At 42.3% G+C, this 25,576-nt stretch overlaps 1 protein-coding gene and 1 long non-coding RNA gene across 2 annotated transcripts in view; one reads left to right on the top strand and one right to left on the bottom strand.

The window, feature by feature from the left end:
• The window catches only part of LOC147747796 (dimethylaniline monooxygenase [N-oxide-forming] 2-like), a 387,231-nt gene that overhangs the window by 139,402 nt on the left and 222,253 nt on the right, over window positions 1–25,576 (bottom strand). The gene's annotated exons all lie outside the window — the stretch shown is intronic.
• On the top strand, window positions 18,565–21,046 carry LOC147747797 (uncharacterized). Its single transcript, XR_015308411.1, has 2 exons — window positions 18,565–18,699; window positions 20,939–21,046. It is a non-coding gene; the product is annotated as an uncharacterized LOC147747797 (long non-coding RNA).

Here is a 25,576-nt window from a genome sequence, read left to right as displayed (position 1 = left end):
GAATGGCCCTGAATTGCTCTCTCAGCACTCTCGGAACTCTCCTTCACTTTCCTTCAGCCTGGCCGCTCTCCCATGTCCTCACTCTGCCCCTAAGTACAGGCAAGAGGGTGAAGCAGGAGTCAATGGTCTGCAGCCCTAGACGCTAGCGGAAATGCCGAGCCGCGAACCTTCTGCCTTCTGCCTTCTGCCTTCCGCAGTGACGCACAGCTGCTCGACCACCAGCTGCAAACCCTCACCGCAATCCCGTTCTGCAAGGGAGCGGCAACGCTGGTAATCTTGATGTTAGCGGTGGCTGCGGTAGCAAGGACAGCCACGGCAGAACCACAGCAGAACCACAGCTGAGCAGCTGAGCAGCTGAGCTGACCAAGGGCTGAAAAAGCAGCAGAAGGACAGAGAGGGCCGCGGGCGAAAGGCAGCGGTGCAGACCGCGACCGCAACCACAACTGTGGTGAGTAGAAACTCCTCCTCTTAAGTCCCCGAGACCAAAACCAAGAGCCTGGCAGTGTAATATGGCCACGGATTAACCATTCTGTGCAGGGTGACTCAGCCACGGTAAAAGGTAATTAGACCAATTTTTTTATGTACAGCATTGTATATTTTGCATCTCTGAGTGCCATGGTTATCTGTCTTTCTGTTAGATTGTCCGCAGAAAACAGTAATGTTGATATACTGCCAGGGCACATGACGAGAACGCAATGAGTGTAGCATCCAGCTTAATAATAGAAAGGATTGTAATTGTGATTGGTCTTCTATCCAGAGGCAATCCTACACCATCTTCCTCCTGTAACTTCTTGCTCCTTTACAGACCTCCACCTAGTAAGGCGACATTCCCAGACACACTTCTAGACACAGTTTCAAACCTGATAACAATACACTCCAATCTGTGCATTCTGGATGACCTCAACTTTTCATTTGACAAATCCAATATGCCCCATCCGAAAATAATAATCACTGGCCTAGACGCTTTGAACCTGCATCATATCGTCCACAAACCCACACACATTGCTGGACACATCCTAGATGTCATTTTTGCTAATACCGAACTAACTAACTTTCAAACTATAACTCCAGTAACATGGTCAAACCAACATTTGCTTGCTTTCCAACATAAAACAAAGCTAAGTGACTCACCTAAGACTACCTTACATGCATCCACCTATCGACCATGGAACAAACTCAACTTGGAACACTTAGAAACAAAACTAACATCCAATACAGATCTGGAAACAATAAATTATGTTAAAAAATGATATGAGTGGCTACAGGAAGCTTTTGACATCCTGATACCACTCAAAACCATACAACAGAACAAAAGAAGAAAAGCACCTTGGAGAAATATTGAGATAAAAGACATAAAAAAAAACAAATTAGAAAGCTGCAACAAACCTGGCTCAAAACAAATGTCAAACAAGACAAACTTCACCTACAGAAAATTAACAGATTATTCAAGACAGCTATCAAAAAAGCAAAGAAAATGTACTATTTAGACAGAATTCAAAATGCTAAATGTGCAAATAAAGAATTCTATAAAATGCTCATTGAATTTCGTAAACTAAATTGCCTAGAAGGAACTCATCCTGTTACTCAAGATTTCACAGACCGGCTGGCAAATCATTACACGGACAAAGCAGACACTTTTGACTCATACTTAAAACAGAGACAAAGCTCCAGCACTAACCATTTTACAAAACAACAATCCAAGAATACTCTAACCCAGCCTCTCTGTTCCTTCCAATACATCCCACTCAATGAATTTATGGACCTGGCCAAAGCACGCAGGCCTGATGGCAGCCCTTCAGACCTGTGTCCACCACAAACTTACAAGACAATTCTTTTACCAACCTCTGCTGCCACTCCAGTAAGAAGAATCATCAACGATTCCTTAACTACCAGAATGTTTCCAGAAGAACTCGAAAAGTCATACATATGCCCTTTACTGAAGAAAAAAAAAATTGGACCCGCTGACCCCTGCCAACTACAGACCCAAGAAAGAGCAGTGTTCACCCATATGTCAGAATTCATTGAAGAGAATGCCATAATTTAAGACTTCTAAACAGGATTCCGTCTGGGAAGAGGCAAAGAATCCGCCCTCCTTGCCATCTGGGATGACCTTAAGAACACAGTTGACCACAATGGGGTTGCTGCGCTACACCTCTTGGATTTCTCAGCTACCTTTGACACGGTTGACCATGACACTCTGAAACAAAGACTCTATGAAGCTGGCCTAGAGGGGACTGCTCTAGACTGGATCGCGTCCTACCTTCCCGTCCTAGCTACCTTTCACGTCCAAACCATACTCCACTAAAGCAGGGGTGCCTCATGGCTCTATCATCTCGCCCATACTTTTCAACCTCTACATGAAGTCATTACTAGTACTGATCAATCAATTTCACCTCACGTGCTATAACTATGCAGATGCCACACAAATACTCCTTCAACTGAAATGCCCCAAAGACATTGGAAACTCTCAATTTTTCAGTTGTCTCAGAGCCATGGATCAATGGATTTGAAGCCATCTCAAATTGAGTGCTTCCAAAACGGAAATACTAAAGTGTGCCGATTGGAAACATTATGACCCACTTGCCGCCTGGCCTGAGGAACTGGGATCACCACCCAAGTATCGAAGGAAGTAAGAAACCTCGGAATGACCATGGACTCCAAGCTATCGATGAATGCCCAAGTGGACAAACTAGCACGATCAAGCTTTGTCACTATAAAAACCCTGCAATGAAATTTCCCCCATTTGGGATTTCCACACAAGGTCCAAGCTACCATCTCCCTTGTTCTGTCCAAACTCTATTATGCCAATAGCCTCTACCATGGATCATCTTTAACAACCATGAAAAGACTACAATGGTTTCAGAACTCGGCTGCCAGACTACTCTTGCATATCAACCCGCAGAACCACTTCTCACCTGCCTTAAAAGCCCTACATTGGTTACCGGTTGCCAGAAGATCCACCTTCAAGCAGCTTTGTATCACCCACAAAATAATACATCGAATGGGGCCACTTTTCATCAGGAATACAATCACCAAATGCTTTCAACAAAGGAACCTCCACTCTAGAGTGGCATCTCACCTCAAAATCCCAAGATACAAGAAATAAACCATGGGTAGCACATCTTTCTCTGTTCAAGCAGCCAAACAATGGAACTCTTTACCCCAAACATAAGATCCATGTACAACCACTTTTTTCTTCAGAAAACGACTCAAGAATTGGCTCCACCCCACATAAGCACCATACGCAAACAGAAATATACAGCATATCCCTCTGTATATAAGCATTTTTTGTACTATAGATATGTACCTATCTTTGTGTATTGCTTTGTATATACATGTAGAATAATTATGTTAAAAAATAAATAAAATACATTTTTAAGTACAACAACATTTGAAAACCAGAGTTTATCTAATGCATCATTAATCTACATATAATTACTTCCTTTATGCATCTATATACCTTCCATGTACTTGGATCTATTTATAATATATATTTATTACTTTTCTCTTAAAAAAGCATAGTCAATGCACTACCATATTTCTCATCCTATACCTCTATCAATATCTTTAATCTACATATACTTACCTCCTTTATGCAACTATATACTTTCCATGTACTTATGGATCTATATATTTGTTACTTTCTTCTAATTCAGCAAATCCAATGCACTACCCTATTTCTCACCCTATACCTCTCTCAATATATCTTCTACCCAAACTTTCTGACTCATCTCAAACCTCTTTCTCCTACTCTTTCCAATACACTACCCAATTTCTCACCCTATACCTCTATCAATATATCCTTTACATCCACTCTCTCATTGATCCCAAACCTCATACCACTACTATGATCCCAAAATGAACCCCTTCTAGACTCTCCCCTACTCCTCCTTGCATCATCTGACACCTCTTTTACAATACCGATCCCTCAAAACAATCCTTTCTAAACCCTTCCCTCGTACTCTCCCTTCCACATTCCTTTTTAGTCATCCCAAGCCTCCTCCTACTGCTATGACCTCCAAAACAAACCTCTACTCTTCTTTCGCTCCACTATCCTTTTCAATCAAAATAACAGACTAACATGTCCACTTCTCAAATTTCAGATTTCACTATACTAATTCAACACTAATCTTTTATGGGTTCTGGAGTAGCGTGCTTCTTACTGAAAAAGCGCTTTGAAGCCTCTTCAGGGGTAGTAAGTGCAATATAAATGCAATACAATACAATAGCAGAAGACACAATGTTGCCCAGTGAATAAATCCTGAAAGTCAGTGTGGTCATGCCCTTGTCGACCACATCCACAGCCTTTTCTAGGTTAACCCTGTCAATCTCACAGCCTTCTTTTTTTAGGTTTTTCATACTTCATTATAAATAACATATAAGAAGCGCTTCTGACGTGGTTTCTGGGGACCTACAACAAAAAAAAAATAACATCCATATCATCTGACAATAGGGACAAGTGTTTTTTCACCTGGGACAGTGTTGGGGTTTTTAGCCACGCTAGGCATAACTTCCCAATACTGTAAGAAGTCACCACACCGATGTGTTCTTGTTGTACGCAATGTTGGCTGGGACCATGGATTTTAAACCCTTTGGTGGCACCCCTGTATCCTAACTGACACCTATTTGTGCTGATGGGCCAAACCAACCATCCCTTCCAATTAGGGTCTGAAAAAATGTATGAACCATCATGTATAATGTCATCTAGCGTATTCTCACTATGCTGTGTATAGTTTTGCCAACCCTCAAAGTGTGTAAGTGAGGGAATCCAAGGTGCGTTCAAATGATTTGCTGTGGAATGATGCATGCTCTAAATAAGGTCTCAGTTCCCTGAGCCTTCCAATATTTAGTTCCACAGACAGATTTTGTGTCTTTTTTGTCCCTCCAAAAGTCCTGTGGTGACAGTAATTGAATAACCGGATCATTGGATGTTAATGTAAATGAAATAAGTCTATGCTCCTGGAATATCCACGGATTGCTCCATTTATTGTCAGACCCAGAAACGATATTTTTAAATTCATTTGCAATTCTATTATTCCAAGAAACATGGTATGAACAGATGACCCCTTTGTCTAGATTTAATGAATATAGTATACCGACAATGAAAACCAAAAAATGTGGCGCCCTAAATGTGGATTGGCAAGTTACATTGCGGCCAAATTAAACCTAGTTGTGGATATGGTAGATTTCAATCTGGGTTGGCTACAATGTCTTGTGGTAAATACCACTGATCTGAGTACAATTATTCTTAACATGTATCTGAGTGCCAGTAAAAACAAGGCTGCACAGTTGTATATCTTGCTGGATGTGCTGACCACATTAATAGTCCAATACCCAGATGCTGGTTTAATAGTATCAAATAGTATCAGGTGATTTTAATTTACAACTAAGCCGGTTCTCAGATTTTAAGTGTAAGTTTGAAGGTCTGGCAAAAAAATGCTGTGACATTAGGTCTGAGGCATGAGTCAGCCAGTTAAACAAAAAATCTAGGTTTACTCCAACGTTTAAGAATTGTAAACATGGTTCAATCATTGATTACACATTCGTATCAGACATCCTGAGATCAAATATGTTTGACTATAAGGTAATCGGCCGGTCAGAAAGTGATCACAACCCCCAGGTTGTAAAATTTAATATTTTTGTGAAGTATCACTCTAAAACTAATGATCTTCCCAATATGGCACATTCTGCACATAACCTGAAAAGGTTGCTTTGGCATTTAGCCAAAGAGCAGGAAATTATGCAAACCGCTCAGGTATTACTAAAGGAATGTGACTTGGGAGCCTAGGCGATATGAATATGATTAATAAATGGAACTTTTTTACAAGGTCCCTTGTGGGAAAATTTGCAGCCGGCAAGCCTAGGAAAATTAATACCCATCTAAATACCCTAAAAATATGGTTTCCGCCAAACTACAAAAGTTAAAGAAATTACTTAACAGAGCTGTTCGGGTGGCTTATGCACATAGATTTTGCCAGTCCTATTCTGTGTATAAAGAAAATTTAAAGAAACTTAAGAAGACCTATAAACAAGAAGTCTGGAAAGCTAAACTTAAATACCAAAATGGGTTATGGAACAGTTTATTATCCTCCTCAAAGCAAAACAATGCAAAAACATTTGGCCCGTTATTAATACGCTCCAAAGGGGAGGCTGTAGGGCTTTTTCTGTAAATATATCAGAATCCAGTTGGGTAACGTTTATTGCTAATTTGTATGGTTCACCGATTCAGAGGGAAAACCCTCCGGATACGTTAAATGGATGTGTGGGGAATAATATATTATCAACCAATGTGAGGAATGGTGAGTGCCTGGATTTGAATTCCATAGACCATCTTATTGACTCCAGTTTTGATCTAAATGTTGACCTGGAAACCTTGAGTTGTGATCAAGTATTGACCCTGCTAAGTGGGCTTCGAGCAAATGGTGCCCACGGACCCATGTGTTACCTAATGCCCGGTTTCGTGCTAATGGTGACATGTGGGCTGGGGAGATTGGGATACCCAGGAGGGCATTATTCCATTTAATCAGACTGGTTTCCGGAAAACACAATCCACTATTACAAATCGGTTGGCTTTAACCTTACTTGCGGAAAGGGCTATCTTAAATAAACAAAATGTATACTTTGCTTTTATTGATCTTAAGGCAGCCTTAGACTCTGTGCCATGAAACCGGTTATGGAAACAAATTGGTAGATCGGGGCATTTCAAGGAAACTGTTGAAGGCTATAATTCTTTTGTATACCGATACTTGTGTGTTCAAGTTAAGTTGGGTGATGGCAATTCCTTATCAAGAAAGATAAGAACATATAACGGTCTAAAGCAGGCTTGTGTCCTTGCCCTCTGTCTATTTAATGTATTCTTATCAGATCTTTCCCAGCATTTGGATATTGTTAATGGGCATGTTCCTAGGATGGAGGGGTGGGGGGGGGGGGAATTAGTTACCTCCAGTATGCCGATGACACCATCTTCGTGAGTCATACTCCTATCGGCCTACAAAGACTTATTACCACCTTTGATGACTACACTCAACAGAATGGCCTTGAATGGAATGTCAAAAAACCAAAGTGAAAAGAAATTGCTGTCGCGAAACAGAAGTTTAATTCCTGGAAGGCCAGAGCAGATACAAATGACACTGTTAAGACGAATAGATACCTAGGGGTGGTGTTTGACAACTGTGTGTCTTTTGAAATTAATTTTAAGGATCTAAGGGCCAAGGCTGTGACCTTGAGCCACCTTTTAAAAGTCTAAAAAAATCATTGAACTGTCAATCATATGATTTTATTCTTAAAGTAATTAAAGCCAAATTACAACCAGCCCTCATATATGGTTATGTGAAGGTGCTTGACCTATTGGTTCTCAAGGTCTTCAAAGCAACTCTTGGGATCGCCAAATTAGTGTGTCGAGTAGGAATAAGACTGGAGTTTGGGCTCCAGAGACAGAGCCTGGTATCAAAAATACGCTTTTTTTAAATGCATGGTCGCATTGGCAACATCAGGACCAGCATCCTTAGGGAACATTTGTTGGCAAGAAATCAACACTCAACAACAAGTCTGTCTATCTGGCTAAATGGAGATCTTCTATTTTAACTTCCCTAAGAGATATCGGCCTGCAAATTGCACTGCAAGATCTGAAAATGCCTGATTACAAGTTAATTTTAAAAAAGCTTATCAAAACGGAATCACTTAAATTGGATTAAATTGAATTAGCTGAGAAAATTATGCATGGTATGTGATTACGTCATACCAATCTCTGCGTATTCAGCTGTATTTGAATATTTTTTTCTCAGTGAAGTTTAAAAATAAGTTTTTTAAGGTTATGTATGGGATTAAACCCAACAAGGAGGGCATGCAATCGTGGATCAAGCAGTGGCCAGACTCTGACTGTAGACTTTGTGGTTGGCCACAGGAAACACTAGTCCATAAAGTGTGTGTATGTGCCCCAATTTGATTAAGCTTTGATGTACAGTTTTGAGACCACATTTCTTGAAGAGCGCGGTGAGATCTGCTAATCAGGCCATACTCCTTAGCCGCGGCCCAAATTCCACCGCGTTGCAGGAGTTCTATTAGGTGACCAGGGTCGCGATGGCCAACGGACGTGCGCAGCACTACCGAGGTAGTGCTGGCAACGGCCGTTCGCGGATCGCTTCAATTATTGTGTCATTTAGTAAAAAATGTATTGGCAGTTGAAAAATGTTTGATACAATAAGGTAGATCTCCAGCATTTCTATGACTGTGTTGACTAATAGTATTATCCGGCTTATAATCTTTATTACTTAATAATCATGTTGCGAGGGTGACAATTTGAAATGTCAAAACAGACGTGCCACTACTACGGTAAATTGATGCACTTTATTATTTCAATATGATGGTTGTTGTAATAATCGAATATTAGCACTTTACAGTAAATTGACACCATTTATTTTTCGCTGTGATAAGATGGTCGCTGCAATAATTGCACATTAGCACCTTGAAATGTAATTTGTGCATTAAATGAACATTAGAAACTTTTTTGTTTCAGGTAATTTTGCACCTTAGCATTAATGCTTTGAATTACAACATGTGTAAAGTTTTTCAGCTGAAATTAATGGTTATTCCTAAGAATATCTTTCCATTATGTATAATGAGATAGTATGCTGGGCACGCCGTCACCTTAAAATATAAAATGTGCAATATCATTCTGTAATTATTGATTTTATGCGATCGGATTCAATTTTATTGATAAGTTTTAAATTTTGTATATGGGACAGTTTCTTATTTTATATGTTGGGAAGATGTTTTGCTTGTAATAAATTTTTTAATGATTAATCTAGTTTTTAAGTTTGAGATGTGAAGTTGTTGTGATTGCAATGATTTTAAGTAATCAAGCAATAACCATTATTACCATTACCATTACCCTTCAAAAGTCAAAGCCTTGTATAGACAGCTTGGAAATAAAGGATTCAGAAAAGGGGGTGGTGATGAACAGAGTGTCTGAATTAAGCAGACCACTCCTACCCAGTCCAAAGATCCGGGCTTGATCCATCACCATTATTTAGCTCACTGCACCATCCCAGCTCAGAACCTGGCTACATGCAAATTAGTCTGTCCCTGGCCCAGTGCATCATGGGAACAGGGCAGACCAGACTACCAAGCCTAGATCTCTTGACTGGGTGAGAGTATTCTGCTTAATTCAGAAACTCTGTCCATCACCACCCCTTGTTGTTAAATATTTTGTCCACCCTAAGCGTGGAAGGGTATACTCAGATGTGAGTCCCTTGCTCATTGCACCATCAGGATTCAAGCAAGCCGGGCCGACGACGGCTGAAATGCCAGAAACCGGTCCCCGGAAGCTTGTTTCCTTCCCAGTGTAAGAATTGGCTTGGTAGTTTGGTTTGCCCTGTTCCCATCATGCACTGGGACAGGAACAGACTAATTTGCATATAGCCAGGTTCTGAGCTGGGATGGTGCAGTGAGCTAACAAACGGTGTTGGATCTAGCCCTGATCTCTTGACTGGGTGAGAGTATTCTGCCTAATTCAGAAGCTCTGTCCATCACCACCCCTTGTTGTTAAATATTTTGTCCACCCTAAGCGTGGAAGGGTATACTCAGATGTGATTCCCTTGCTCATTGCACCATCAGGATTCAAGCAAGCCGGGCCGACGACGGCTGAAATGCCAGAAACCGGTCCCCGGAAGCTTGTTTCCTTCCCAGTGTAAGAATTGGCTTGGTAGTTTGGTTTGCCCTGTTCCCATCATGCACTGGGACAGGAACAGACTAATTTGCATATAGCCAGGTTCTGAGCTTGGATGGTGCAGTGAGCTAAAAAACGGTGTTAGATCTAGCCCATATCTCTTGACTGGGTGAGAGTATTCTGCTTAATTCAGAAACTCTTTCCATCACCACCCCTTGTTGTTAAATAAATGGAAATAAAGGAAGCAGAGTATATCTGTTTTGTGTTGGTGAGCATATTTTTCTTTGCAGATGTAGGTGCAACCTTATAATAATAGTATGTCTGGTCTCAAGTGTTAAACCCAAATAAATAAGCAAATGTCTGTGTAAACATTTGTGAACTACCTTTAGGTGGTGTTGGGCTATGTTCCCATTGATTGTATGTAAAAACATTACATTGGATACTTGATTTGTGCAAAAAAGTAGACCATAATATTGGTAATAATACATGGTGTCAAAATCAGATATATCATCATACCATTTATTATTAGAGAATGCAGCAGATTGTTCTAAATCAGACAGCATATTATTTACAGTTTTGAAGTCCCAATCATCAGAGAAAGTACTGGAGGTGATAAATTTTAAACAGATATGGTATTTTCAAAAGTTCATTTGGACCATACACATCATATGAAACCCTATCCCAAACTCTTCCTACTGGAACTGCTGTAATTTTCACTAAGGACAGGTCTCTCTATTCTCTATGAGTTGATGCATGTGGTTTGAGGACCAAGTTCACAAATTGTACTGTGGACCGTTTTGGGAGGTAATGTCCATTCAGAAGCAGGAAAAGACCAACACTACACCTATCCAGAGAACTAGGAACAGTAGACAAACTGCAATCAAGAGCTGTAGCCAGGAAGAAACAAAGTAAGGCTTTTTCAGTCAAAGGTAGAGATCTGATTTTTGAGGGAAAGAGAGGCTGGTGGTGACTCGAGTTCACTCAGATCCAGAGAAAAGGTATCAAAATCGATGAATTAGCCAGACGCTGTTCGATCTATCTATAGTAGCTCAGTAAGTTTTGTAGAACTGACTGTTGACTCATTTTGAGACATATTCACATAGATGTCGGTATCAGGCTGATTTTCAAAAATCATTTGTATTTTGTTGCTGTTCAATTTCAACAGGCACAAGTTCCATTCCATTGTTGAAAACTCCTTAATTTCGTAGAGTTGAATATTCAAATGTTATTAATCGTTCTGTCTGAACTTCCTGTATGGTAGTGAGAGGATATCGGTGGCTACCCAGGAGTCCATGCAGCCTACTATTCAGTATCGGCCACATAGTGTGGTTTGATCAATGGAGATGAATCGCTTTTCTTTCTTGCCGGCAAGAAGCAGAAGAAGTACTGTTCTTGTTCCTCGACAGCCAGGACAGGTGCTCTGTAAGATGGACCAAATTCTTTTTTGTCCACAATTTTTTCTCAGACCAGGTCCCTGGTCTTTGGGACCCAGACAGGTCTTGCTGGAATAGCTTTCACTTCCCCAGTGGTGGTGCGTTTTACTTGGACGTTGCTTTGAAATGCCCAGAATTCATGGAGTACCTGTAAAACAGCAAAATAATCATTGATGTCAAATGCTTTTTCATCCCCCATTGTGCTGCCACAATCGAGGTTGGGTACCCACATTCTAGTCCCAAACAGGACCTCATATGGAGTATGGCTTCCTATCGAGCTTTTTGGCATGTTATTAAGAGCCCTCTGGACCACATATAGGTGACTGATCCAACTGCCACCCAAACCTAATACCCTCGCTGTTAAGGATTGCTTTAAGTCCAGGTTTTTCCTCTCCACCAACGAATTTCAATTGGGATGATATGGAGAGGAGTACCGCAAGACAACACCCAAACCTCCCATGGCATCTTTGTAAGCCCGAGAGCTAAATGCAGGGCCGCGGTCAGAATGTAATGTGCCAATTACATATGTCCCTAAAAAGACTCGAAAAGACTCGAAAACCCTTTATAACAGTTAGAGCTTCAGCCGAACGCTGGAGTCAAACCCACAGGAATCTAGAGAATGAATCCAGTGCCATCAAGATGTACTTTTAAGACCCATCAGATTGTAAGGAGCCACAGTGGTCAAATATACACATGCAAGAGTTCTGTCTGATATCAGCAATAGTGTCTGTGGAGGACGTGTTACGGTAGAACCCTTCTGGTAGAATCTGACGGATTTTGCACTTAACGACAAAGCCCTTGGTCTGCTTGGTAAGCCCTGGTCACCAATAAGATTGATTCAGTCATTAAACTGTCAAAGTAATTTGTGTGTGTGCTGAACCCAGACACATGTGTGCTGCTAGCATTAAACCTAGTCTGCGATCCATGTTTGGTATTACTCTATCCACCACTCCTGGAATTTGAGCATACAATATGTTTTGTGCATCTAACTTGTGGGAGTACTTGAGTGGAAAACCTTTTGGTAAAGCGGAGTTGTTATTACGTGTAGCGTATACATCAACCATTTTCTGTCCGTCTATTCTCGTGCTAGAACGAGTGATTGCAGCAATAGCAGCAGTTCTCACTGTCTCCTTGGTGGCTTCATCAACCAATTAATTCCCTTAAATGTGCACGCCAACACACTGATGACTCAACATCTTAATCACCGGAGGCCGTGGCAAGCCTTTTTTCAGTTCTGCCACTTGGTCCCAAAGCATCTTATGCTTTATTGTGCAACCTTTGGAATCCCTAAACCCATTCTGACCCCAATAGTAAAGATATTGCAATCTCCTAGAGACTGCATCTGCGTATTGCTAGGACGGAAATTGCCGTCCTGCATACATCCCTTTACAATAACAAATGCCGCACTGTATTGTGGTTTCCTTCCTAAAACCGGCTGGGCAGATTCGCCAGTATAAATGATGTATTCACACTGATCTAGAGGCATTATTTCATTCGGGAGAGGATATTCTTGTTCGTCCTGCATAAATGCTTGCTTTTTTAATGTCAAATCAAATTTGTAGTCTACATCTGTTGCAGTTAACCCATTGTTTCCATTGTGTATGTGATGCTTTTGCATTTGGAAGACTTGCTTTTGTAACGGCCTTTAAGGTAGGTACTGGAGTCACAACAATTATGCATTTCCCCTGAGCCAGTGCGCTTTCTCTCACTACAGCAGTCTTTTTTCTTGTTACTTCTGCTACGCTGTCTAGCATTTTCAGAGCCCATTCTCCATTCAGAAGTTGAGTCCTCAGTAGCCTGGGCAATTCGTATTTTAAGGCCAGCTACTTTCTCATTTTAAATTGAGGTTTACATTTAGGTTTATCTTTTTTTTTGATAATCTAGTCTGAAATGCGATGTGTATCTCGCAGTTTGGCTCACTCTTCTGATTGCCATTCTGACTGTCCTTCCCTCTCCAAGTTTTTGGATGAGCCCTGAAAGGAACGAGAGGAAAGTGTATCAGTATCCTGATACCTTTCAGGTTTCTTAATATTGTCATAGTTTCCAAGGTTATATTTCCTGTCAGAGGGCTCCTGTTGAGGAGACCCACCCCGTGATTGTGATGCATTCTGCTTGTTTTTTGATTATTATCATTATCCCATTTTGTTCTAAAAGAATCTTGTGCTTGCTTTGAATTGTCTTTTTCAGGATTTCGTATTAATTGTGGTTTTACAGGTCTAGCTCCCAAATAATCTCTCCCCAGTGAACCATAGCTCTGTTCAATAATTTTAGGTAATTCCCGCTTCTGTTGTGCAGGAGTGCATTCCCCTAGGCGTTGGCGTATAGCCTCCGCTACTGCCTCCCCTTTTATGTTTGCTAATGTAATTGTGGATACCTGGGAAAAATTGTCTATCAATTTTATCCCTAAGTCCAAGGCAGGTTCTTCCCGTACTCATTCTGTATTTGTTAAAAAACTTCTGGTATGACTGCTATTGAGGGGGTACAAACTGCAGCAAAGACTGTACACCAAGTGATACATATCCTCTATCGGGGAGCTATCCCCGTTGGCAAGCAGATTCTCAGTATTCTGTGTTTTTCTTGTGGACCTGTGTAAACACTGCTTCAAGCTGTGATAATTTCTGTGCTATCCAGAATGGCAATTTTTTCATGTTTAGTGGGCATTCTTCCCATAATCACATTCAGCATTTGTGGGGAGATGTTTTTGTGGTCCCTTGTAGTTCACCTGTTTTGAGTGACACTTGTAGGTTGAAGTGTGAGTGTACGCTTAACGAACTGTGTAAGATTTCGGTAAAGTTTTATTATTTCTTCGGGAAGTGGACATAAGTCTGCTGCTGGTAATGTATCTATCTCTGGTTGCAGTGTGTAAGCAGGTAGAATTGGCCAAGTTGCTGCGTCTCTGCAGAGTGGACATAGTCCCACTTTCTCTGTGGTGTGTGGGAGGGCGACTTTAAACAATTTATATGCTCTTGGTAAGTTAACAGGACTTCTGTGTCCTTGTATTGTGAGTATTCATCTGGTATCTGGAGTGTAGGAATTAAATGTATTTGTGCGTGTACTGCAGGTGGGACTTTGACCCAGGAATAGAACACCTCTGTTGTGTATGCCTCTTGTGTGCCTCAATCACAAAGTTAACGGTCCCGCCTAACCTGAGAGACCAACGTTTTCAAATTTTACAGCAAGTGCATGTCTGCAATTTTCTGGAATAATTATAGCACCTTCTAGCTAGGCTTCATCCCTACTAGTACCACTTGTACCAGTATCCCCTGTCTCTGCCCTTTGAGACATTATTGGTGCAAGGTAAATGAAAAAAAGATACAGTTTTGCACAATGTGGGGAACTATAATCCTTCAAGCTTGAATAAACCTACAGAAAATACATAGGGTATACCTAATCAGCTGAGGCGGATTTTCCCTCCCCACTTCAGATGTCTCTGGGTAAAGTGAGTAGGGGGCCTCTGAGAAAGTTCGACTGAACTACTCAGATTTGACTGTTAAATAAGAACAAAGCCAACATTGGTGGTGCCATATTGTGTAGGTCCTACAAATCTATATAGGATCCGTACATTTAGACAACATAAACTGAGGGATTGGTGTTCCGACTGATTCCAGACATCCCCAAAGGATATGTCAGCATTTAGAGTAGCTAGCTCACATTGGAACTATAAGCCCCACAGTCTTACCAAGGAGTGAATAGTTTCCGGCTACCATCGAACATGACAACCTTGACCCCTCAGGGATCGTGGAAACAATACAGTACTTTTTGCTCAGTCACTCATGCTCACTTTGTCTCAGAGAGATACACAGAATAAACGGTGGGACATTTTCAATAAGTATTTATTGAACCAGCGTCATTCTAGTAAGAAATATGTATGCTGCAACAACCCTTAGACAGAAACAGACATATATGATTACAAGCACCAAAAGAGTAAATAAAAGGTAGATTCCTACCATGGTGCTAAAACAGTGAATATATGCAGGCATATAGATGCATGGCAGTAATCATGCATACTCCTAAGATGCTAACCATAGCTAAGTGTAGTGTACCTAGCATGCATGTAGGTGGGTGGAAAGTCAAGAATCCCCCTAGGAAAGAGCCAACTCCATTACCTGATGGAAGAGAACGAAGGACCCATCTTGGTCTCGAGTTGGACACCCTGCTATGGATGTCGGACCACTGTGTGCTGGAGTGTCTGCGTGCATGGACTTCAGCGTTTTGTGTCAGCAGGGAAGTTTCTCCTCTGGCTTGCCCAGCGAAGATGTGCTACTCATATACCTGAAAGGTACCTTCAGGGGTTCTACCTAGATGTCTTATGGAACTGTGGACCTGTCGGCCAAGGTTGACGATAGCAGTGACTTTTTGTGCAGAGTTAATATGCAGAAGATGGAAATCCTGCTGTGATACTAAGTATCCTCATGCATAATTTAGGCCAGTTTTCTAACAAAACCACACAAAATTTATTCGACACCTTACTAGGTAAAAGGTCAGTGCCAGGACCGTTATGAAGAGCAAGGTAGGGCAAATGTAGGTATAAGGTCTTGCAACTACCTAGGCCTCTACTGGGGTACACTGGGGCTCATAATACCACTGCAGTGTCTGTGCACAGTTTTACCTGCCATGTTGACCTGGCAAGTGGGTCCACTTGCCAGGTCAACAGTTAAAACTGTGCAGAGACACTGCAGTGGTGTTATGAGCCTTCCCTTTTCCTACATGCAAGCCATCCCTAAGGTGGGTCCAAGGTAGCCCAACGGGCAGGGTGCAGTGTATGTGAAAGGTAGGGCATATAGTAGTGTATTTTACATGTCCTGATAGTGAAATACTTTGTATTTCATTTTTCACTATTAAAAAGGCTGCCTTTTCCACAGTGGATCATTGGAGCGGCCTTGTAACATTTTACAAGTGTAACTTTCAAATGGGAAAAGATTGAGAAATGGAGGTAAAAAGGCTCCCTGAGCTCAGAATTTAACAACACATCTTTTGGTAAAGTTGGTTTTAAAATTGTGTGTTTGAAAATGCCATTTGTATAAAGTCGGTATTTTCTTGTTTAACTATCCTCTGCATGTTTGTGTATTCACCGTCTTGTTTTGGAGTTACAGGAGTTAGGGAAGACAGTCACAAGGGGGGGGGGGGGGTTGAGGTGTGTCCTGCCTTTCCTGGGTGACACAGAGCCAGGCTGAATAGACCTTTCTGCATTTAGAGTAGTGGGAGGAGTTTTCACTAGCACCCACATAGGCTGTGTCTGCACTGCATAATGCTGTCTCCACCTCCTACAGTGAAGCTGGACTAGAGAGGACAGAACTGGTTTCTATTGAGCAAGAGGAACTTGCTGCCTAACACTTCACAGGGAAAAGTAGTATAAATATTGGGGCCCTAACCCCAGAACTTTAGAACTATTTGGACTAAGGAACCTGCCAAGAAGAAAAGCTGGAGAAGCTACCACTTTGTTGTGTGCTTTGCTGTGTTGGCCTGCAGTGACTGCTTCAGACTTGAGCACTGAAAGGACTGGACTGCACTTTCTGCAAACTTATTGTTCTGAGTTTCTTCAAGGGCTTGAGGTAGAGCTTGCCCCATGTTCAAGAAGTCTCAAGAACATCAAATACTTCAATATCATCTGCTACCAGCACTAGGAACTGTGTGTTTTCAACAGAAGAAAAAGCAACCCAATGCCATCAACAACATTGCTGCTGGCTCCATGACCTGTTGGCACCGCAGAGAGCACCGCTCAGCTTCATATCACAAGCCTGGTCTCACCGATGACAAGGACTGATGCAGTCACCGAGCCGCTGCTTGCACTGTGACCTTAGGGCACCTCACTTTGCACTGCCTCACTTCACATCGCTGCCCTGGTATCCCCGATGCTGCCACTCCACATGTACATCGATGCCACAGCCTGTACTGTGGCCTGAGGGCACCACTCATAAGTTACTTGACACACCCGCGTCCCACACCCCAGCCGTGGCCCACTGATGCCAGCGCCATTGATTTCAGATTGTCTACCGACAACAATGCTTCAGAAACGACACTGCCGCTGCTTGCACCGTGACCTGCCAGCACAGCAACAGGCACTGCCCCACTTTGTAGCGAAGCCCTGGTCTCACCAATGCCGTTGAATGCCATCACTGAGCCGCTGTCTGCACCACGACCTGAAGGCACTGAATGCCACTTTGAACCGCAGCCCCAAAGCCTGCCAATGCTGGTGCTCCTGACTTCAACCTCACTGTTCTCTGATGACAACGCTTCTTCGGAGGTCATCACCAGGTCCACAACTTTCTGCATTTCCAAAGTAATGTTCGTTGGTCTCCCCTACACCATAGCTGGCCCGTGACACCGGGGCCAACCTGAACTCTTGGATTTGTTTGTTCACAATTCCGTTATAGCCACAGATGGAGCTATCGACTTCAAGGAACTGTATTTTAAAATTATTCTTGCAATATTCGTAGATCACTGTAAATTGGATTTTTATTGATTTGGTATTGTTTTACAAAGATAAATATTGGCTATTATTCTAAACCTGAGGTGGTGTCCTTTTGTAGAGTTTTGACTGTATTACTGTGTGTTATGTACAAATGCTTTACACATTGCCCCTGAGATAAGCCTGACAGCTCATGCTAATCTACCAAGGGGGTGGGAAGGGGTTATTTTAGGAGTGTAATTCCCCCTTAACCTGACTACAAGGAAGGGTCCCTACTTGGATTGGGTACAAACTTGCCAAATAGAGACCCCCATTTCTAACAACCTGGAAAAAAACTCTTTACTATTTGGACACCAAACATGCTTTTGGCTGGAAAGAAGCATGGAACCTGCCATGATCTCCATTTGGAACTACCTATAAGCCACAGTGGATAAAGCAGGAGTGGCAGCACTCATTGCCTTGGATCTGGCAACAGCATTCAACCTCATACATCATAAAGTTTTAACTGAAAAGAATAAATGATATGGTGTGTTGCATTTGCCATTTTACACGTGCTAAATCATATGTTGTTGCATTTGCCATTTTAAACGTGCTAAATCATATGTTGACCTCGATTCCATGCAATGCTCTGATCTTCCATTTTGTTGCATCGCACTTCCATCTTGAGCTGCCTTGACCTGGAGTTACACTTTAGCAGTAACATAAACATGTTATTCACGTAAACCAGTACAAGCAGGTGCGAGGCATCTCGTGAGGATGCCTCGTGAGGTTACGTTGTACCTTCAGAGTGTTTTCATGCATTCCATACTTATCGCTAGAACAGAGGGAGGATGGCCGTGCCAGTCTCCAAGGCCGGAGAGTGGGAAAGGAATGACTTTTGCCTCGACACCGCCTAAACAGAATCTGGCCAGGTCTGTCTGGGTGGGTCTGATGCAGAGATGGGGGCCAGCACTTGTGAATAGATGGGCGAGAGCGCCTGCTAGAGGCTTCTCGAACAGGTTGATTTAAGCTATAAAAAGCGGTGTCTGTGGGGTAGAGCTCAGGAACTCAGTCTTGGAGTGGACGCACTTGCGGGACAACTTTGGTGCCCGAAGAGATTACTCCCTGAGCTGCCGGTCTGCGAGTTCCCGACTTGGTGTTCAGTGCTTGGCCTAGGGATGTTGAAGTCTCCGGTGCTGCAAATGAATCTGGTGAGGTGCTTTGTACATTAACTGTTTATATACCTGTATTCACAGTTTCATATTTATGTATATAGTGTGGTGTATTCATTGTTTATTGCCTTTCACTCGGTGCCTAAGACTTTCTTAGTTGCAGTGACTTATTGCCTTTGCCTACAATATTAATAAAGCTCATTTTTACCTCCAGTGGTGTGTTGGAGTTTCTCTGTGAGTAAGTGGTGTGCGTAAGTTCAGATTACGCAAGTGGGCAAAGCAATACATTTTGGCGTAGTCGGTTGGATATGAACGTTGATTTAAAAGGGGAAAATATTGGGGTTTTTTTTAGTAATTGAAAGCAGACTCTCAGATATCAGTTGATTTATTTGCATGGGGGTAGCCCATATGGTGTTCTGGCTCATGAGTGAGCTAATTGTGTTTGGTTGAACGAGAATTGCTGTGTGTTTAAATGTGTTTTGTATAAAGGGCTTGTGAATAGCTTTTTTACGTTAGGCAGAAAGGGCTGGATCCCTTTAAAAGTGTTCAGTAAAAGATGCATTTAAAATGTGCGCAGCTGCAACGCGAATGTAACATCTCAGAATATAATCCTGAAAGGTGGGATGACATTTCAGATAGAGATAGTGGGGTTATTTTTAATGTGTTTAACATGCGTCAACAATTTGAGCATTTGCAAAAAGAGCTGAAGGAAATGTTAATTGATGCCCAGTGTGAAAATATTCCTTTGACAACAGAATTAAACGTGCATGATTTACATGTGAAAAATGTTACAGAAAATCTAGTCAGGTTGCCAATTGCACAGGCATTTTTTATTAATTCTTCCGAAGAGGGTTTTCAGTCAGAAAGGAAAGATAAGAAGACCTGTGTTTTAGAATTAACGATCACCAGTGGTGGAAATAAATCAGACCCAACAGTGTATGATGAACTGTGCTTTAAAAGAGAAATGTACCCATATGTTTTTGAAAATGTACAACAGCAGAGTGTGTATGACTGGTTAATTAAAAGGTTTGAAAATGTATTTTGTGATATTACCCAAATGCAATGTGCCCATTTTAGCTACAATGAAGTGCAGGGACTTTTCAATTTAGATGCAGAACAAATGCCCATGAATCTGTGCTTGAGCACACTAAAAGATACTGGACAGAACAGTATGAGAGAAAATGTGATTTGCTTATGGGAGAATGCATTGGTTATAAAATGGCCCATTTAGACAGGAAAGGTTGTCTGTGCAGAACAGAATTAAACAGAAACAGATTTGGTAACATCAATCACAAGAATAAAATGTTTTCGTAAATGTGAGAATTCCTAGATTATGACAATAAACTGATGCTGCCCCAGATATTGTTACAGATGTACAGTGAGACTTTGTATGTGACTTTTTAAGGTGCCAATGTTTTATACATGATAGTTTAAATTTGCCTGAATTAGCTAAACAGAAGCGCAGAGCATTTAGAAATAGAACGCAGGGTGTTGATGGAGGTCAAAAGAGGTTGAGTCTGTTTTTTGTCTTAGACAAAAGAAAGGGTTTTTTAACATCATGCTGTTCCATTTAAGAAGGGAAAATTCCACAGCTTTTAGGTTATGAATGGCTGGGAACTGACAGGCTTTGATCTTGAAGAAAAAGATAGCACAGCCTGCCTCGGAGCATTTTGTGAAGGCTGGGCTCAAAAGCGAGTACAGGAGCAGAGTCTTCCCTGCTTGTTATGTTTGGCGAGCACCCAAATTGTGTCCGCGGAAGAGCTCAGTGTAAAGGAGGGGGGATTCCACTCTTCAGACTGTGAAGCTTCCTGTAATAGGAAAGAGAGGGAGGCTTGCAAAGGTGCAGGCTTCATCACCATCATGCCCCCTCCCTATGAGGAGGTAGGCAGGGCAGACAGTAATTGGCAGGCGCTTTGCTCTTGAAATGTGAGCTCCTCGAAGGGAGGGTTGCGAGGCAGAGAGCAGACTCTGTTAGGGTTGAAATTGAGCCAGCCCTGGGACGCGGACATCTCCGAAGGGAGGGAGTCTGCTAGCTAGGAGTGCAAAGGGAGTGAAGCTGAATTCCCCAGCCCCTCTGGCTATGAAAGAAAAATCAGATTTTGCCCAAATAAATTTAGAGGATATAATGCAGGTAGTATTCTTGAACTATTCCCCAGATCTAGAGGAGAGCTTTGCAGACAGAAATAAAATATGGGACCTTGAGAGATGTAAAAAGAACATTATGTGTTTTTGAATTGAAGTTTTTCGCAAGACATGTGATACTTGTTTATCGTTTCAGATTGCGGTGCCGGGGTGCAAGTGGTGCCCTCCCTGTATGCATGGGCCCTCATCCCCCCTTTTATTATTTTATGTTATTATTTTAGTTTGTTATTTTTTGGAGAGTGGCCCCCAACCCCCCCCCCCCCCCCCCAAGCCTGGAGCCAGACTGGACGGTGGTGATGTCCTGGGGCTGATGGCAGACGGGAGCTGATGATCTATGGAGAACCAGATCAGATGAGGTTCTTCCTTGTCGAGGGGATACTGATGAAGATGGATGCCAGAGAGCTGTCATCTACATAGATGGACTGCTTCTTTCTAAGTGAAGAAGGGATCAGCAGAGTGTGCTACAATTGGAACTGTCCCCTTCAAGTGAGGCTGACTTTGAAAGCATGAGAGCTGTGTGTCTTTCGAACAGGAGAACTGCTTGTGTACCCGGACAAGAGACAGTGGTGTTTTTTTTTGTTTTGCGTTTTTCACAGAAAAGAACACTTTTTTTCAGTAGAGACACTTTGCTGCAATTGGAGTAGATATTTTCTGAGCTACAGTTGGCTGCCTTGGCAGTAGAATTTGCAGTTTCATTATTAGAGGTTCAAATGACACAAGCTGAATTATTTTTAGATATTTCACCTGAGTTCTTGTTTTAAGTAATGCAGTAAGTGTAAAAAGAACAAAAAGAGAAAACCAGTTCATTATGATCTGCTTTGAATTCAATGTTTTTGAGTAGTCACTTTAACACGAGAGGTATCGATTACGTTTTTGATTCTGTAATGCAGTTTTTACTCTTTCAAATATGGCCTACAGTCTTGTATCCTTCACTCTGACAATTTAGTTTTTAAGGTTTTACCTTTAAATGAGACATGCAATGTTTTAATGACAATCAGATCTTCAGTTAGATTTTATTTAGTTGCTGGTTATTATGCATTGATACTGCTTTTACAGTTACCAGATACGGTGCCCCACTGATAGTTTTGTTTTTCAATCATGATATTCAGTTGCTAGTTACTGTGCAATAATTCCAATTTTGCAGTTAAAAGATGCGGTCATAGCTGTGCCTTTAGTTCAGTGATTTTATTTTTGATATATGTGAATGGTGATGTTCAAGGGTCAAGGGGTGCTCTCCCTTTTTCGTCCCAGATCCATGGTATTTAGACCAATGGGGTATGATGGGTGAATCGAAGGTCAAGGGGTGGAATGTGTTGCATTTCCCATTTTACACGTGCTAAATCATATGTTGTTGCATTTGCCATTTTAAACGTGCTAAATCATATGTTGACCTCGATTCCATGCAATGCTCTGATCTTCCATTTTGTTGCATCGCACTTCCATCTTGAGCTGCCTTGACCTGGAGTTACACTTTAGCAGTAACATAAACATGTTATTCACGTAAACCAGTACAAGCAGGTGCGAGGCATCTCGTGAGGATGCCTCGTGAGGTTACGTTGTACCTTCAGAGTGTTTTCATGCATTCCATACTTATCGCTAGAACAGAGGGAGGATGGCCGTGCCAGTCTCCAAGGCCGGAGAGTGGGAAAGGAATGTCTTTTGCCTCGACACCGCCTAAACAGAATCTGGCCAGGTCTGTCTGGGTGGGTCTGATGCAGAGATGGGGGCCAGCACTTGTGAATAGATGGGCGAGAGTGCCTGCTAGAGGCTTCTCGAACAGGTTGATTTAAGCTATAAAAAGCGGTGTCTGTGGGGTGGAGCTCAGGAACTCAGTCTTGGAGTGGACGCACTCGCGGGACAACTTTGGTGCCCGAAGAGATTACTCCCTGAGCTGTCGGTCTGCGGGTTCCCGACTTGGTGTTCAGTGCTTGGCCTAGGGATGTTGAAGTCTCCGGTGCTGCAAATGAATCTGGCGAGGTGCTTTGTACATTAACTGTTTATATACCTGTATTCACAGTTTCATATTTATGTATATAGTGTGGTGTATTCATTGTTTATTGCCTTTCACTCGGTGCCTAACACTTTCTTAGTTGCAGTGACTTGTTGCCTTTGCCTACAATATTAATAAAGCTCATTTTTACCTCCAGTGGAGTGTTGGAGTTTCTCTGTGAGTAAGTGGTGTGCGTAAGTTCAGATTACGCAAGTGGGCAAAGCAATACATATGGGTATGAAAAACAATATCATTGACTCACTCAACTCCTACATTAAAGACAAGTTAGGCATAATCTCTAGTTTCCCGTTCTCCTCCACACTATACAGTGTTGAAAGATGAGTTTCCACAGAATCATTTCTCTAACTCAATTCGATTGACAATTCTAACACTAGATAAACAAAATGACCTGTGGTCCACAATACTGGATGACTGCCTCAAAGTAACCAGCAAATTGATACATTTTTTAAAACTATTTGTATTGGGGTATTACAGATCACGCATCACATTTACAGTAGTAAATTGCACTTACGAGATCATCTCTAAATTAATGCTGATGTAATCCCAATTTCCCACACAGTAATCAACATTTCCACCCCCCATGAATCAGTACATAGTCATACATGTGTCATAAATGAGTATTGTGTCTGAGTGCACAGAAGCAGGGCATTAGAAAGCAGGTGGTCAGTACTTATCTGTGAGATTAACCCCCGCTATGCGCCAAGTGTATCCAGAATATTTACAGTAGTGTAGAGGGAGTCTATGTGAAGCTAATGTCGGTGACCCAGTAGGTGAGGCTAAAGGAGTTTTGGATTCTCGGGCGATTAAACTATCAACCAGTGTGTCCAAAGCCTGGGCTGAGTCTAATGTGCCAACCCCAGGTCTGGCTTCCATCAGGAGTAATCTCCTCTCACAGCTCACCCATTTCTCCATTTCATTCCTCCATGTAGTTACCCGGGTCCCTCCTGTGACTTACAAACCCACATGATTTCATGCGTGGCCAGGATAAACAGCAGATCCTGCAATTTGCTTGTGACCTTAGATTTAGATGTATTGGGAAACCAGACCAGGAGACAGTGGCCCAGGGAGTGAGGAATCTTTTTCTCAATGACAGCCGCAATAGTAGTAATTTCCTCCCAAAAAGCACGGATCGAAGGGCATGACCAAAACATGTGTAGAATATGAGCTCCCTCTTCCCCAGCTCTATGGCAGGCTGCATCACCCAGGTGGAAGTATCAACTAATGCACTCTGGAGTTAAGTACGATCTATGGAGGACATAATAATTGATTAACTTGAAGCGTGCATTTCTGGATATTTTCAGGGTTCTTGCTAGGATAATGTCCCTGTTTCTAGAAGATATAGGGACTCCCAGATCTTCCTCCCATTGTAATCCCAAATGTTCCAGCGGTTGCCGAAGATCTCCCCGTATTGCTTTATATTGGCATGAGATCACCTTTTTGGTGCCACCAGAGAGGGCCATATATTGGCAGCTTCTAAGTGTGCTCGGTTTGGAGGGGCCCGTGCCCCAATGTTTCCTCAGTGCTGTTGTGGGTGTAGAAGGAAGTGGCCCTGTGGCAGATTAAATTCTGCTCAGAACTCCTCAAATAGGAGCATTTGGAAGTGCCTGAACAAGAACCCCATCTTTGTCGGACATGCCTCCATCCAGGAATCAAGACTTCCCAGCATCCGAAATGGGGTAGGTCACTCAGCATGGAGAGAGGTAGGGTCAGGAGAGTATGGAATTTTGCTATGCATTTTTTGCCAGTATCTGTTCCAGGATCTAGCAATCACATGGAATTCTTGGGTATCTCCAAAAGTTGAACGTCTCACATTAAGCAACATCTTAGTGAAGTTGGTAAGTGTCGCTGCAAATGGGTTTGGGGACTTAGTTGGATCTCGGCTGTTCGCCATCCACTAAACTAGCCAGTGAAGCTGGGCGGCTAAATAATATGTCTTCAAGTCAGGGTCTGCCAATCCCCCAGGTGCCATTGAGCGCTGCATCGTCCGTGCCCCTCGCCTATGGCCCGCACCCCATATGAAGGCAATTATTTAGAAGTCAAGGTCTTTGAATAGTGCCCGCTGGATCCAGACCGGGAGTGCTGTGAAGAAATATAGGAGGTGAGGTAGTACCACCATTTTTAGTAGTGCTATTTGGCCTGCCATATAAGAGCGGAAATGTTTTCCAAAAGTCTATAGGAAAGTGAAGGATCGGATGGCCTGTCCTACATTGCCTTCTTGAAGATCAGGGAGATCATTGTAGACCTTGACACTCAGGTAAGCCAAGCATAGGGGGCACCCACTGTTGGTGTGCTAGTCCTTCAAGTGGGTCTCCACGTGGTGGTGTGGGAAGGATCCTCGACTTCTGCCAATTCAGTTTTGAGCCAGACAATAGCCTGACATTTTCTAACATGGTCCTGGTCCTGTCCAAATCCTCCTTGATATTGCGGAGGAAGACCAGTAGGTCATCTGCATATAGTGCTATGTGGTGATGGTGGCCATTAATGGATAATCCCTATACAAGTGTCCCATTCTTGCATTGCTGGCCAAAGGCTCGATGGTCAGCTCAAAAAGCAGGGGGACAGAGGGCAGCCCTGTCTTGTTCCGTGACCCACCGGGTATCTTGCAGATATAACCTTCCCTGTGCAGATTCTAGTAGTTGGACCTGTATATGGCAAATTTGTCCAGGTCAGGAAGTTCCTGCACAGTCCCATATGCAACATCAGCTAATAATCAAAATGCCCTTCCAGGCTATCAAATGCCTTTTCTAAGTCAACAGCGAATAT

The sequence above is a fragment of the Lissotriton vulgaris genome, chromosome 1_1 (assembly GCF_964263255.1).
Source record: "Lissotriton vulgaris chromosome 1_1, aLisVul1.2, whole genome shotgun sequence".
Lineage (NCBI taxonomy): Eukaryota > Metazoa > Chordata > Amphibia > Caudata > Salamandridae > Lissotriton > Lissotriton vulgaris.
This window is presented reverse-complemented; position numbering and strand designations above follow the sequence as displayed.